The following is a 15,628-nucleotide window of genomic DNA, read 5'->3' as shown; positions in this document are numbered from 1 at the left end:
AAAACAAGTACTTTTTTCAAACTAATCTCAAGATCGTGGAAGAACTAATCTATGGTGACAGGATCTGAAAGCTCTAAATACCTTGAGGATTGATGATTACTTAAAAAACAGTGGTCAAAGACTTCCTCTATCCCTATCATTACTCAAAGAGATCAACAGACTAACTCCTTGAAGTTAATCTTATCCTCATAAATCCTTTTTGAATTATCCAGAAACTATTTCATTTTCATTTATAGGCTCCTCTTGAGTCTCCTTTTTCCCCTCCCCCTCTCCTTATCTGATCCATTCTAAGCCTTCCACCAAGGCCCAGACTACAATTAAATCTTTTACTGGTTACTTTAGTCTCATGTTCCAGGGAAACATTGGGAACACTGTAGGCTTACCTCCTGTGCTGGTGGACAGTCCCACCCATATACGGTGGTTGGCTGTCTCTGCCTTTTTTTAATAGGTTCTTACATTTTGCTTGGAAGGCTCTTGGTTCAGTCTCTACAAGAGACAGAATCCTGACTCCCTTGGATCTATTTTGGCAACAAATATGTGTAAGTTCTTGGTTTCTACCCTGCTTAATATGAAATATTCCCTTCATTTTAGGCCCATTGAAAACTATAGTGTGTCTTGAACAGGATATCAATTTTTAATTTTGTTGTAAAGTATACTTTTATCATTGATGGATGTTCAAAGTAAAAATTTCTGGTATGTCTAACTCAAGAATTCAAAGTGGCATCTAGTTAGTAGTCAACTTTGTTTTATTAGTTTGTTTTACAATAGTACATTGAAATTTGGATGAATTAGGGAGGGAGTATTAGTGTTCTATTTGTATTTCCATGAAAAGTTTGAGTTTTGACCTTGTTTCTGGCCAGATGTGCTTAAATGTCAATGCTAGATAATTATTTTCCTGATAAATAATATTTTTATTTGCTCTAGAATTTATTTTCTCTAGATAAATTATATGCTATTAATTATGCATATAGGTTTTAGCATTTATAAATATATTTGACTGAATTATAAATCTAAAAATCTCTGTTAGTGGAGCACTAAATATGAACACTGGGGTCCAAATGTGAAAAACATTCAGTATGTAACATTTTTGTGATTATTTACATGTAAAAAAACTTTGCAAAGCTCTTTGTTAAGTGACCAGGAATAACTTTGAGCAATTATCATACAATATAAAAGTATATGAAAAGGCACAAGCCACGCATATGATGTTTTTCCCACAAGACTCTTGCCAGATTTTTAAAGAGTTTCATATGTAGTGCAGGGATATATGTTTGATATAATTTATGTTATATCACACAAAGCATAACATATTTTCTCCCTTAGATTAAAATATATTTTACTGATGTTCAATCCTAGAAATTTTATCTGAGTTTAAGTTTCATTTAACAAAATGTAAATTTAAATATCTATGGCCAAACACTTTTAAAACCTTTTCCCAAGTTTTAAACTTAATGAAGAAATCATATTTGATTATTGACATTTTTTAATTGATTTTTCAGAGAGAAACATTGATCAGTTGCTTCCCACACAAGCCCCAACCAGGAACTGAACCAGCAGCCTAGATTATTTGCCCTGACCAGGAATAGAATCTGCCATCTTTTGGTGTATGGGATGATGCTCTAACCAACTGACCCACACCAGCCAGGTGATTATTGACATTTCTGTATGGATCTCTTTCCTGTCCTGTGTGAACAATTTAAAAAATAAAACAAAGTTAACAATGGAAACCAAAAATATTTAAAGTGAGTCCACTTACTGAACTCTCAAATTCAGTTTGAGTTACCTAACCAATCACAGCCAACATTGGTTTGACATGTAGGGAAAAAAAGAATATTTTTAGTTCTAGCAAGAATGGTACTAAGACTCCCACTAAACACTGACATATATTGTCTATCATCTTTGCTTTCAGCTACCTATGAGATAGCACCATCATACTCTGATCTTTTCACTTTTTAAATAATGTCAGAAGTATATTTTATAAACAATACTGTGATAAAATATTTAATTGTTATAGAATGGAAATTTGACTAAGATTTGTTTATGGGAAAACATTCCATTTCTTTTAAGACATAAATCAAGTTTTTTGAAAAAGCAAGTATATGTGGGTGAATATAAAGAAAGAACATCAGCCCTGGCTCATTTTGCTCAGTGGTTAGAGCATCGGCCTGCGAACCAGAGAGTCCTGGGTTCGGTTCCCCGCTAAGGGCACGTACCTTGGTTGCAGTTTGTCCCCGGTCCCAGTTGGGGTCATGTGGGTGGTGGCTATTCAATGTGTCTCTCTCACATCTCTCTCTCTCTCTCTCTCTCTCTTCCTCTCTCTCCCTCCCACTCTATCTGAACAAAAAATGGAAAAATGTCCTCAGGTGAGGATGAAAAAAAAAAAAAGAAAGAAAAGAAACAAAGATGAGCAATACATTTTATTGTTTCTTTATGGGAACATGAAACCAAGAAACATATTTTTAAATGACTAATATGATGTTGAAAAAAGTGAAGGTGCACGAGCATGCCAAGAAGCCCAAATGCAGTGCAGCTTGGGTCAGAAACTGCTTATGTTACAGCTCTAGTCCCTTGGACTGAAGTTTAGAGACTCAAACTATTTCAGTACGTTATGGACCTTAAGGATGAGCATATATAGGAATATCTGGGAGATATTGCAAGTTTGGTTTCAGACCACCACAATGAAATGAACATCACAATAATGTAAGTCACACGAATTTTTTGATAACAGTTACATATAAAATTATGTTTACACTATATTATAGTCTACTAATTGTGCGTTATGTCTAAAAAACAGTGTACACACTTTAATTTAAAAATTCATCATTACTAAAAAATGCTAACTATCATCTGAATCTTTGGTGAGTTGTAATCTTTCTGCTAATGGAGGGTCTTGCCTTGGTGTTGATGGCTGCTGACTGATCAGGGTGGTGGTTGCTGACATCTGGGTTGGTTGGGGAAACGTCTTCAAAAAGGACAACAAGGGAGTTTGTTGCATCGATTGACTGACACTTCCTCTCAGTAACAGTTTCTCTGTAACATACAATGTTGTTGGATAGCATTTTGCCTATAGTAGAACTTCTTTCAGAACTGGAGTCAGTCATCTCAAAGCCTACCACTGTTTATCAACTAAGTTTATGTAACATCATAAACTCTTTGTTATCATTTCAGCAACTTTCACATCTTCACCTGGAATAGATTCCATCTCAGGAAAACACTTTCTTTGCTCATCCATAAGAAGCAACTCCTCATCTTCTAAAGTTGATCATGAGATTGCTGCAATTCAGTCACATCTTCAAGCTATACTTCTAATTCTAGATCTCTTGCTGTTTCTACCTCATCTAAAGTTACTTCCTCCATTTAGTCTTGAACCCTGAGAGTCATCTATGCCGGATGAAATCAATTCCCTCTAAACTCCTGTTAATGTAGATGTTTTGAGCTCTTACCATGAATCACAACTGTTCTTATTGGCATCTAGGATGATGAATCCTTTCCAGAAGGTTTTCAGTATATGTTTTCTATATTCAGAGGAGGAATTAGTGGCAGCTACAGTCTTACAGAATTCATTTCTTAAATAATAAGACTTAAAGTCGAAACTACCCTTTGATCCCATGGGCTGCAGAATGGATGTTATTATTAGTAGATATTAAAAACATTAATCTTTTAAAAAATATGTCCTTATTGATTTTTTAGAGAGAGAGGAAAGGAGAGAGAGATAGAAACATCGATGTGAAAGAGAAACATCGATCTGCTGCCTCCTGCAAGCCCCCTACTAGGGACAGAGCCCGCAACCGGGGCATGTGCTCTGACCGGGAATCAAACTGGGACCTCTCAGTCCATGGAATGATGCTTAATCCACTGAGCTACACCTGCTGGGCGAAAAACATTAATCTTTTAGTACATCTCTATTCGAGCTTTTGAGCGCATTTTCAACAAGAAGTATTATTTTTGAAAGGAATCTTTTTTTTTTTTTTTCCTGAGCAGTACTTCTCAACAGTGGTCTTAAAATATTCAGTAAACCCTTTGTAAACAGATGTGCTGTCATCCAGGCTTTGTCATTCCATTTATAGAGCACAAGCAGAGTAGATTTCGCATAAATCTTAAGGGCCCTAGGATTTGCAGAATGATCTAAATGAGCATTGGCTTCAACGTGAAGTCAGCAGCTGCAGCAGTCCCAAACAAGAGTCAATCTGTCCTTTGAAGCTTTGAAGCCAGGCATTGACTTCTTTCTAACTATGAAAGTCCTAGATGGCATCTTCCAATATAAGGCTATTTTATCTGCACTGAAAAGCCACCCGCATTAATGGTCTTAGCTAGATCATCTGGATAACTTGCTGTTTCACCCTGCCCCTTTAAGCTATGGAAATGGCTTCTTTTCTTAGACCTCATGAACTAACCTCTTCTAGCTTCAAACTTTTCCTCTGCAGCTTCCCCACCTTTCTCTGCCTTCAAAGTGTTAGAGAGAGTTAGGGCCTTACTGTGGACGAGGCTTTGGCTTAAGGAAATGTTGTGGCTGGTTTGATTTTCTATGCAGCCGACCATAACATCCACATCAACAATAAGGCTGTTTCATTTTATCATTTGTGTGTTTACTGAAGTAGCATTTTTAACCTTCTTCAAGGACTTATCCTTTGCATTTACAACTTGACTGTTTGGTACAAGAGGCCTGCTTTTAACCTATCATGGCTTTGATGTGCCTTCCTCATTAATCTTAATCATTTTTAGCTTTTTGTTTTAGAGAGGGAGGAAGGGAGAGAAAGATGGAAAGATCAATGTGAGAGAGAAGATATATTGACCAGCTACCTCCTGCATACCCCACACTGGGGTTCGAGCTCGCAACCCGGGCATGAACCGGGACCTCTCAGTCCATGGGACGATGCTCAATCCACTAAGCCACAGCGGCCGGGCTCATTTCTAGCTTTCGATTTAAAGTGAGAAATATGTGGCTTTCTTTCATATGAACACTTGGAGACCACTGTAGGGTTATTAATTGGACGGAATTTTAATACTGGGGTATCTCTGGGAATAGGGAAGCCTGCGGGGAGAGAGAGAAAGGGCCGCTTAGTGGAACAGTCAGAACACACAGCATTTATCTCTCTAGTTAGATGTTATCTATGGGCGTGGTTTGTGGCATCTCAAACAATTGCAATAGTAACATCAAAGATTACTGATCACAGATCACCATAACAAATATAATAACAAGGAAAAAGTGGGAAATGTTATGGGTATTACCAAAAGTGACACAGAGACATGAAGTGAATTAGCAAATGTGACACAATGCACTGTTAGCAGAATGGTGGCAATAGACTCGCTCAACACAGGGAGCCACAAATCTTCAATTTGCAAAAAATCACAGTATCTACAAAGTGCAATAAAGTGAAGAGCAATAAAACAAGGTATACCTGTAAACTGGATTTGTGGTAGAGTTATATCTGATAAAAAGCACTAGTATTGCTATCATATTTTTATTCAAGAAAATACAAGAAGTGAGTATGTTATCAAATAATGCCATTTCTTTTTAAGTCATTTTACTTTGGCATTTTAATGACAATGCAAGTGTTATTGATGGATTGATTGTGTGTTATATATATGTATGTATGTGTATATACACACACACACAAACACACACATATACACACACACACACATTTTATATCCAAACTTGCCTTCAGGTATATTTATTAATTTGTGTTACAATAATGTGATAAGTTGTTCTGTGTGTATGTAGTTTGTGTGTGAAAGTGAACACATGCATGTGTGAATAACCCTCTATTAGCATGGTTTCTATTATATATTCCATAGCAATAGCTTTATTAAGTAAAAAAAGGATTTTTACTTTATTTAATAAACCATGGTCTATAATTTAAAAAATTAATCTCATCACAATCTTCTGTTTGCACCAACAGGAAAAAAAAAATCTATGAATTTAAAATGTTTGTTTCCTGGCCTACCTTGGTTGTTTTAGTTTTGAATATTTATATTAATCAGTTGCTATTCTCTGCTGCTGTCAGAACACTGGATTTTAACATTATTTAATGTGTAACTTTAAACAACGACTATGACTACCAACAGCATTACACAGGCATCTTTTAGGTGGAATATAAGTTATTTTGATAATAGTATTAACTTTTTAAAAATTTGTCTATTTTGGAAATTTTGAACTTTCCTCTTTTATTATGACAGAACCCAGGTATTTTTTTACATGAGTATGCCTGGGTATTGTTTTGCCCCCTTGGAGTCTGTTCTGGACTCTGAGCAGCTATGCTCACAGGAGCCTACCGGACGAGCTCGGACAGGAGGGGAGGTACGGCCAGCAGGGCCGCAGCAGGGACTCCGCCCCACGCCGTCCCTGTGGCAGCCCAACAGCGCACTGCAAGCGGGCGAATCAAACCGAGGCAGGGAGGGCAGTCACCCTAGCCCCTAGCTTAAATGCCTCCTTCCCTGAAGGAATCGATATATTTTGTAAGGAAAGAAACACAGCTTCTTGGCATCCTGCAAGTGTCTTGCCCAGTGAAAATAGTCACCATACTCAGGGAGACCCAACATTAGGGTGAGTAGCAGGTATTTACAGTGATCTCAGTCCCAACTCAGTGTAGCAATCAAGTGTCATTTTTACCGTAAGTACATTTTCTAGTAATTCATTTGGCATTTTAATTTTTATCAGGTTTCCAGGAGAACAGAGCCAGACAGTTCATAAAAGATCAACTTGTTATGAAGAAGAGGAATTGTGTTGGTCTTTTATCCAGATTGTTAGCATGCAGTTTGAGAAGATTAGTTTTAAGGACTAGCACGCATATGTCCATTCTGCCTAGGAGAGCAGACTGCACTGAGGTTTATAGTTATAGTTACTGCACCAAGACCTGCTGTAATTTGTCCTTTTACTTTCATTTCCAAAGCATGTTAAGCATTTCTGCCATCTCTGTAAACTTTAAAAACTAGATACACCTGCATGCCAACATTTTGAAGGTCTGACAAATATCTGAATTTATTAATTAAAAATTCCAAGGGAATTTTGTGTCCCTTACATGACATTAGATTAAGAAAGGTTAAGGCTACATTTTAAAAGACTAAAACTCACAGTCAATTATGTGACTGCTTGAAATAAATAAGTCTTCACATAAGATAAGCAAGAAATTGCTTTCAAAACTCAAGATACTAGTTCTGGAGGACCATCTATGAATGGACAGAGGCTGAAGGACCCATCCATCCACCGTCCATCAGTTGTGGCCACAGCAATGATATCATAAGTGGCCACACAGGAGATAAGCATGCTTTAGGGGAAGGATGTGAACATGGCAGGAACTCCAGCTTTTTAGAAGGGAAGCAGTATAATAAACAGATGATACCTTTTAAGTTCCTACAACTATAATCATCAGTGTTTAAGGACTGACTTCAACTATTTTTTTTAGAAAGCACTATGATGTGGGCAGGTTCAGAGTATTTTGAGTGCATTTACTATTGTGGTTGCCAATGCTAATTGATTTTAAAAGCATCACTAAGAATTTGCAACGGTGATATTTAAATAAATGAACACACCCGGCTGGTGTGGCTCAGTGACTGAGTGTCGACCCATATACCAAGAGGTCGCTGGTTCGATTCCAGGTCAGGGCATATGCCCAGGTTGTGGGCCTGATCCCCAGTGGGGGTCATGCAGGAGGCGGCCAGTCAATGTTCTCTCTCATTGCTGTTTCTATCTCTCTTTCCCTCTCCCTTCCTCTCTCTCTCAAATCAATAAAGAAAAACATTTTTTTAATAAATGAACACTAAAAGACATTATGCAATTTAGACTGCACTTACTAGTTTGCTGTTTAGAAATAGATATTAGCTATACAATAATTGTAAAGTGTGTGCATTTATATATATATAGTCTTATAAAGAATAGAGAATTTATGAAAAACTCAGAGATTCTGCTTGCCCTAAAGCCAGCACTAGTAGCATGACAATGAACAGGTCATTTAATAATTCTACCTAAAATTTTTCACCTATAAAGTGAGAAGTTTGAAATAAATGATCTATATAGTTTCTTTTTTTGTCTCATTTAAAGTGTACACAGAGTGATGAACCTCAGAGGGAAGGGAGGCGGGGGGGCGGGAAGAGATAAACCCGAGATCTTAGATGTACACACGCATAACGAACCCATGGACACAGACAACAGTTCTGTAAAGGCAGGGGTAGGGGTGGGAATGAGGGAGAGGGGGTCAATGGGGGGAAAAGGAGAGGCATCTGCAATACTTTCAACAATAAAGATATAATTTTTTTTAAAGTTTGTGCATATATTATTTGACTTATGTTAGCTAGTATTATTGACCAGTAGGACATAAAACAATTTAAAATAAATTTTAGGTAGATCTATTACTCTTATAAAGATGTGAGTTAATTTTTTAAAGAGTTTTATTTTTATGACATTTTAAATGACTTAGAGTCAATCTTGACTCAATTAATAAACTTTAATAATTAAATATCCTCAAGTTACTTGAATATTGAAAAATGAGAACATTAATTCTTTTAGTTAATTTTGCTGGTTTCTGTTAAGTGCTTATCGTGAATTAAGAAATTAAAATTTATTTTTTTGAACTTTTAATAGGTAATAACTTGCTTTTATTCTATTAAAGATAATTTTTTGTTCTGTCAAACTATAAACACCATAATAAAATGGATACAGTGCAATGGAATTAGCTGAAAGTAGTGAACTCAATTTGTCTTGAATTATGTATAATAAGAGAAAAATGAAAAGAAATAGAAAGATACATTACAATTATTTCATAATCCTTTTTAAAGTCAGAGCTATAAGTTTTTGAAAAATTTGTCAGAGATATAGGAAGTTCTGTTGTTGTTGTTTTTCTATCATACATTGCATTTTTTATTTAATAGAAATTAAGTTTTAACATAGGTTGTGGCTGGCTCTTTTAATTTGGATGAATAATGCTTAAACGTTTTTGGATATTTTTCTTTCAATGGGACTTCTCAAAGTGACCTTTAAATATATGTGAAATAATGTTTATTTTTAATTAGATTTTATCTCTACTATGCAGCAAAAGCCATTAATACTTGAGACACATGCAAAAGAAGACAGAGGTAATGAGTACGTGAGGAACATGCGAATCGCTGCAGTTTGATTTGCTGGTATCTTTTCATTGTCTTTACAATCCCAGAGATAAACTGAGATTTCTCTAATTTGAGGCAAGGAGATTTAGGAAATATGAAGAACAGGACTGATCCTTAGCAAATTTTGACTCATAAACTTTATCTTTAACACTTTTTCATTCTCTTCACAACTTTCCCAATTTAGGGGCAATTTCTCTTCCTTCATTTTCTCAACAATTGAGTCACCCTCAAGCCCGCACTGTCCCCATACTGAGTTCCGATGACCCTAATCTTTGAACTTTTGCCAACAGCAATGTTTTCAGTTCAAAAAGCTCCACGCTCCTAAACAGTCTATTCTTAGGAATTGTCACCCTCACTCCCAGTAATTCCTAAATCAAAACACATTCTCCTGGTGTAGTAATTACTTGTAGGCCCTGGAAAGGAAGCTCATTAAACACATGTTGAAACATATTAAACACAGCATGTTGAAATATACAGTTTGATGAGTATCTTTTAATAAAGTTTGAACGCTTTCAGGTGTGTTGACGTTTTAGCAGAAACATTCTTCTAATGCAAAAGAATTCTTTAATATTTTTGCTTCAGAAAATCAAAGAGACGAGTTTTAGGCCAAGAGCTGGGAGCGTATCATCCCACCTGTGAGCTGTTACCTGCTTCAGATCAGCCCTCTCTGATTTCCTCCTCTAAGTCAGTTTCCATTGAACTCAAGGAAGCTGCTACTCGGCCATCACCCTCGCTGTCAGGGTTCCCGATCCAGGGCAGCTCCGTCTCAGTTGTCCATGCCATTCACTTTTGCCTGTTTTATGCTCATGTTCTAAACATTTTGAAACTAACAAATGGAAGAACCTTAAGAGCAATTTGAAATTTTACTTTTAATAATTATGAGTCCATTTTTCACCTTTGTCACCATTTCATACCAGGTGTTCCTGCTTAGCCCCTAACCCACACATGCTCCATCCCTAGCATACCTTGGTTTTGAAATCGTTTTGAAATTCAGGGCGAGTGAAAAAGGGAAAAGAGAAATACAAACAGCCCTGACTGAATGTTGCTAATTGAGTCAAAGGGAGGCAGCTCCATGTATGAAGCATTGTTCCCAGTGGCTACTGCAGAGATGACCATTAATCTTGTTTTAGTAAACTTCGTTTCTATAATTAATCATGTTGTCATTTGGGGGTTAGTAATGCAGTTTGTCTTGGATAACTGCAGGGTTCCACAGACCCTATATTAGCCTAAACTTTTCTGATTTCCATGGTCTAAGTAAGTTTATTCAGAAGTCAAGGTTAGTGTGCTACAATGTAGTTTTGCTCTAGCTGGTTTTTGTTACTGTTCTTACTTTAAATTGATCTGGAGATTTGCATGTGAAAAAGAAGTGCATGTAAATATTCCTAACTATTGAATTTACTTATTATTATTGATAAATCTTTGATGTCGTTTCAATGGTTAAACTATGGCAGGACAGTAAGTATGGCACATGGTGTCACTGACAGGTGTTCACATTTAATATCTTTTTAAAGAATGAAATATAGCTCTTTGAAAACCATTAATTTAAACATCCTTTCCTGTTCTTGAAATATTGAGCAAGGAAGTATCATTCCCTGCTCTGAATTCTATAACATGTATTACCTGTGTCATTTTGTAGCTACTTGTGCTGAAGTATTTCATTCATTGTTTCATTCCCTACTAGGTGCTAAGCTTCTCGGACACAGGGGCCATGGCTTCTACTTCTTTGTGTACAACACAGCCATGACAAAGTAGGTGTTCAATAAATACTTCCTGATTGACAATTGACAATTTCACCCTATAAATGCAGATTGAGGGTCTTTACTTTCTGTCTCTATGCCCCATTTTCTGTTTAATTAGCTATTAGCTGGAACTGATTGATAGACATAAAGACTATTTTTTTTTTTTTAGAAAACTGGCAGCTATGTAAATACCACACTTAACCTTAAGCACTCAGCCATTAACCTTAATCACTGTCCATTAACCTTAAAGCACCCCAGGTTTCTCCCCTTACAATCCCTCAAAACACACGGCATTGAATGCATTTTTTAGCATTGAAAAAAATCTTGGTAGAATGTTTTTATTGTTCTGAGATTGGCTATAAAAAATGTATTTTGAAAGAGAACATTTGACCCCATTTCTTTGTGTAGTTACCAATTAATTTTCCAGGTGTTCAAAGAAAGATACAAAATTAGAAAATGCTTTTGAGGAGCATGTTAGAATATATTTGATAAAAGAATGCCTTTTAAAAATACCATTTATAAGACTGACAATCATGAGAGTATCACATATCATGTTTAATTAAACTAGTAAATTTATTTTTAAAAGATAAACTTTTCCTATAGCTGTTACTAAAATGTTATGTAATATTAACTCTAGTCATGTAGAAATGACCAATTACTTTAAGAATAGTGACTTCTTGAAATATTTTCTAATGTTGGATAATAGAGAAAAGTAAATAAAATGTCACCTTTAAATATAGCATTTTAGATATGTTCTTATAAATATTCTTGTCCACAAATATAATTAATTTTATTAAAATAATATTATTTTCATAATCCTTTGTAGTCTACAAAAGTATATTTTTTCTCTTTGGGTTTTTTTCACATAAAATATATAAAAGAATTATATGTTATTGGAAAGAAACAAATGTCAAATGTTAATTAATGTATTCCAATTTACTGTGTTTATTTTATATCATAGTTTTTTTTTCACCAAGATCTACATTCACAACCTATAAATGTAGTACAATAATATCGCAAAGTAGCAAAAAGTGTTGGTTTTAGTTTTATATGTAATTATGTTTTAAAACCTCAATCTTTGGGGTGGTGGCAAGGAGTATGTCAGCAAAGTTTCCACTGAATTCTGAACATGATCCACCACAGGGTGAGGTGGAATAGAGTGTGGGAGGATGGCTGTACCCAGGAGGCAGAAAGAGCACCTTGCTATATTCAGGGAAGCAACTTGACACTAATGGACTGATTATTTTTAGATTTGTCAAAGTGCTCAGTTCTGTCCGGGTCCCAGAGGAAACTGACACTACTAGAAGGTGTGAACTGAGGGTGGGGAGGGTCTCCCTTACAACTGCATTTTAAGGTAAATTATAACAAATGTAAAATCTCACTGGAAAAACAAACTAGTATAACATGATGTCTTCCACTCTAGAAAGATGTTACCTCAACATAGGCTGGTTAGCTGTTCACTTGGAATTTAGTTACCTAACTGAGGAAGAAGGTGATAATGAGAGGGGGAGTTGGCAAAGGACAGTCCAGGCAGGAGGAGATCCACAAAGACAAACCAAATCCAGTGTTGACCATGTATTTTGAGAATTAATAGCTTTCACAGAAACCTTTCTCCATAGAGTTATTTCATTCTAAGCATTGTTGTTCTCCATTCATGTATGGCCCTGAGGATGCGCTAGAAGATACGAAGATCCTAACACCACACTAATTAACTCTTTGACTTTTTATTTATTTAAAATATTTTTTGCCCCAAGCAAAATCTCTTTCCATTTCCATTTCCACCCTCTTTGCCCATATTGGTCTAGACCCCATTCCTTTCCCTCTGGCTATCACCACACCATTGTCTGTGTCTATGTGTTATATACATATACAGGGGAAAAATAGGTTTATAGTTGTGAGTACACGAAACACAGAGTTTATTTTTTATTATTTAGTATTGTGTTATTTTCCACAAAAACAACTGTAAACCTACTTTTGCCCACCCCGTGCGCGCGCGCGCGCGCGCGTGTGTGTGTGTGTGTGTGTGTGTGTTAGCTTATCTCTTCATTCTTTCACCTAGTCCCTCGATCCTTCTCTACTCTGACAGCTGTCAGTCTGTTCCTTGTAGTCTGGACTATATGAACAAAATGGACTCAGAGACATAGAGGTAGGGTACAGACTGACAAACCCCAGAAGAGGGAGTGTTGGGGGGAAAGAAATAAACCACAGAACTTATATGCATGTATGCACAACCAATAGACATAGACAACAAAGCTGGGGAAGGGTCGGGGGATGGGGAGGAGGGTGTCAATGGGGGAAAAAGGAGAAACATCTGTAACAAAAACAAATTAATAAAAATAATTAAAAAATAAAATAGAGTCTGGACTATATAAAAGGTGTACTCTTTTCTAACTCTTTGTTTTTATACTTTTGTTGTATCACTTTTTGTTTATATGTTAGTTTGGTTATGCATGAGAATTACATGATTCTAAAATCTCATTACTTGAATACTTGAATAGCAAAACAATATCCCTAATACTAGTAAAATAAATTTTATACTTGTTTATCTGTTTTATCTTATCTTTCTACTTTGTCACCTAAATGCCTAGCATATATTAGACATTTGGGTTATTTGTTAAATGAAATTATTTAATTCTTCTGATTAAGCACTGTCACCCTAATTTTTAAAAACTAACCAGATTTTACCACTACACTGCACTGTTTTGCAGATCCTAATCTGGGTATTGGCTCTAAATTTGGATGAATGAAACACATTTCAAAGATTCCTAAATGAGCTTTGCCTTATCTCCAGTTTCTAAGAATATATTAAACTTTTAAGGAAATTAAAAATTGCTATTATGGATATTGTATCTTTTCTGTGAATGTGGCATTATTTGCATAGTTTTCCAAAATAAATTTTAACTTATATTGATGAAAACTAGAAATAAAGCCGACCAGTGGAGAACAAAGCAGATGGTAAGATTAATGCTGAAACACTTCTAGAGAAAACTGCAAGGGCAGAGACTGTTCCCTAGGGAGATGTGGGGACGGGGGACTGTCTTTCTGTGACTCTAGTGTTTCAGGTGAGAGCAGGAATTAGTGCCTGGGTAATCAGGAGACATAAGCAGATCCATATACCGGAACATGTCACTCATTAGCTAACAAAATATTTTGCTCAGCATTAATTCTTACTAAAGATTAGAGAAAGAAATGAAGGAAATAGGGATGCCTCCTACTTCCCAACTAAACTACCAGGTTGAATATTATGTGAGTTTTCCTCCTTAGAGACTGTTCTTGAAATTTATTTTCATCTTATATTATCTGTAAAAGAGTTAGGTCAGAGTGTCCAACCCAACCCTATAAAGTCTGCTCCAACATCTGTAATGGCTGCATTTTCTCACTTGAGACTTTGTTAAGTAGAAATGTTAAGTAGAAAGGAATTTAGGAACATGATATCTGTTTCATATGGGTTTTTAACCTTAAAACAGCAAGTCAGCACACAACCACCACCACCACCCTAAAGCCAATGACAAGAAACAGCGTAACCTCTCATCACAGTCACACACACCCTCACACCAAATGAACAAACAAACACAGACACAGGAAAGCAACCAACTGCAAAAACAGATTCTGCCTTCCCAACAACTCATCATTGTGAGGAAATTTCAGATCAAATGTGGACAGTGAAAGTCCACTTTCACCAGGGAGTGTGAGAGGGGCTGTCCCCACCCCCACCGCACCGCGCACTCCTGGGACCCAGCACTCCCGAGGGCGGGGGGTGAGAACTCTGGCGCCTCTCGTCCTTCTGGCAGAAAAATGATGTCACAGATGTTTCACTGTTTTTTCCTCATCCTCTCTATTTCCTTCTCTTTTCTTATGCTTAAATTTTCCCTCTGTCTTTCCCTCTGGAAAGAACTGTCTTTCCAGTTCTTCAGTTTTTAAAACTTCTAACATTTCTCCAAAGCGCTCTGATTCCTGTAAACAGAGCAACAATTCTTCTATCAAATGCATATAAACATGCATTCCCACTGGTCCTTTGTATTTTCTCTCAGTTTTACTGTGGATGGGGCTTTTTTCCCCCAGGGCAGAAGTGAGGGGTGTGAGGATCATCACCTGCATTTGCCATCTCCAGGGATATATTGAAGAATACTGGCTATTAATTAACATTTTATGATGTGCTCCACACACTCTTTAGAGGAAACAGATAAAAGCCAAGTAGTAATAACTATTTTCTCACCCTCCTGAGGGGGGAAAACAGCGCATTTCTTGTCACACTTACACGGAGGATAAAAAGTCAAGTGTAGAAGATGCTACAAGAAAGAATAGTTGTACTCATTTTAAATGTTTCTCTGAAAGAGAACGAAAGACAAGAACCATCCTCAGCATAACTAGGGAATAAGAGAATCCACCCTTCACCCCCGCACCCTTAGAATTCCATACAATCTGATTAGGAAGCCGCATTTCCCACCCTTGCTTTCCCATAGTCCTTTTGTTGCAGGAGAATTCAGGGGACCAGATTTCCCCATCACTCAGGAGTGGAGTTGTTGGGGTGCCACTGAAATAAGCAGCTCCCATGGGAGAATAAGATGTGGTTAAAGGTTTTATTTGTATGGAGTTACATTCCTGGGATTGTAAAATCTCAGTTCCCTTAAAATCGTCCTGAAAAAAGGGGGCAGCTGTGGGTTCAGCAGCTCTAGAGGCAGGACCAGTGTCCAGAGTTTCCTTTCCATGTTGCAGCCAGGTCCAGTGCAGCATCAGTCCAGTTATCCATTGGATGGAGTCCACGAGCTGTGGGCCACAGGGCGGAT

This window comes from Molossus molossus, unplaced genomic scaffold (assembly GCF_014108415.1).
Source record: "Molossus molossus isolate mMolMol1 unplaced genomic scaffold, mMolMol1.p scaffold_m16_p_7, whole genome shotgun sequence".
NCBI classification, from domain to species: Eukaryota; Metazoa; Chordata; class Mammalia; order Chiroptera; family Molossidae; genus Molossus; species Molossus molossus.
This window is presented reverse-complemented; position numbering follows the sequence as displayed.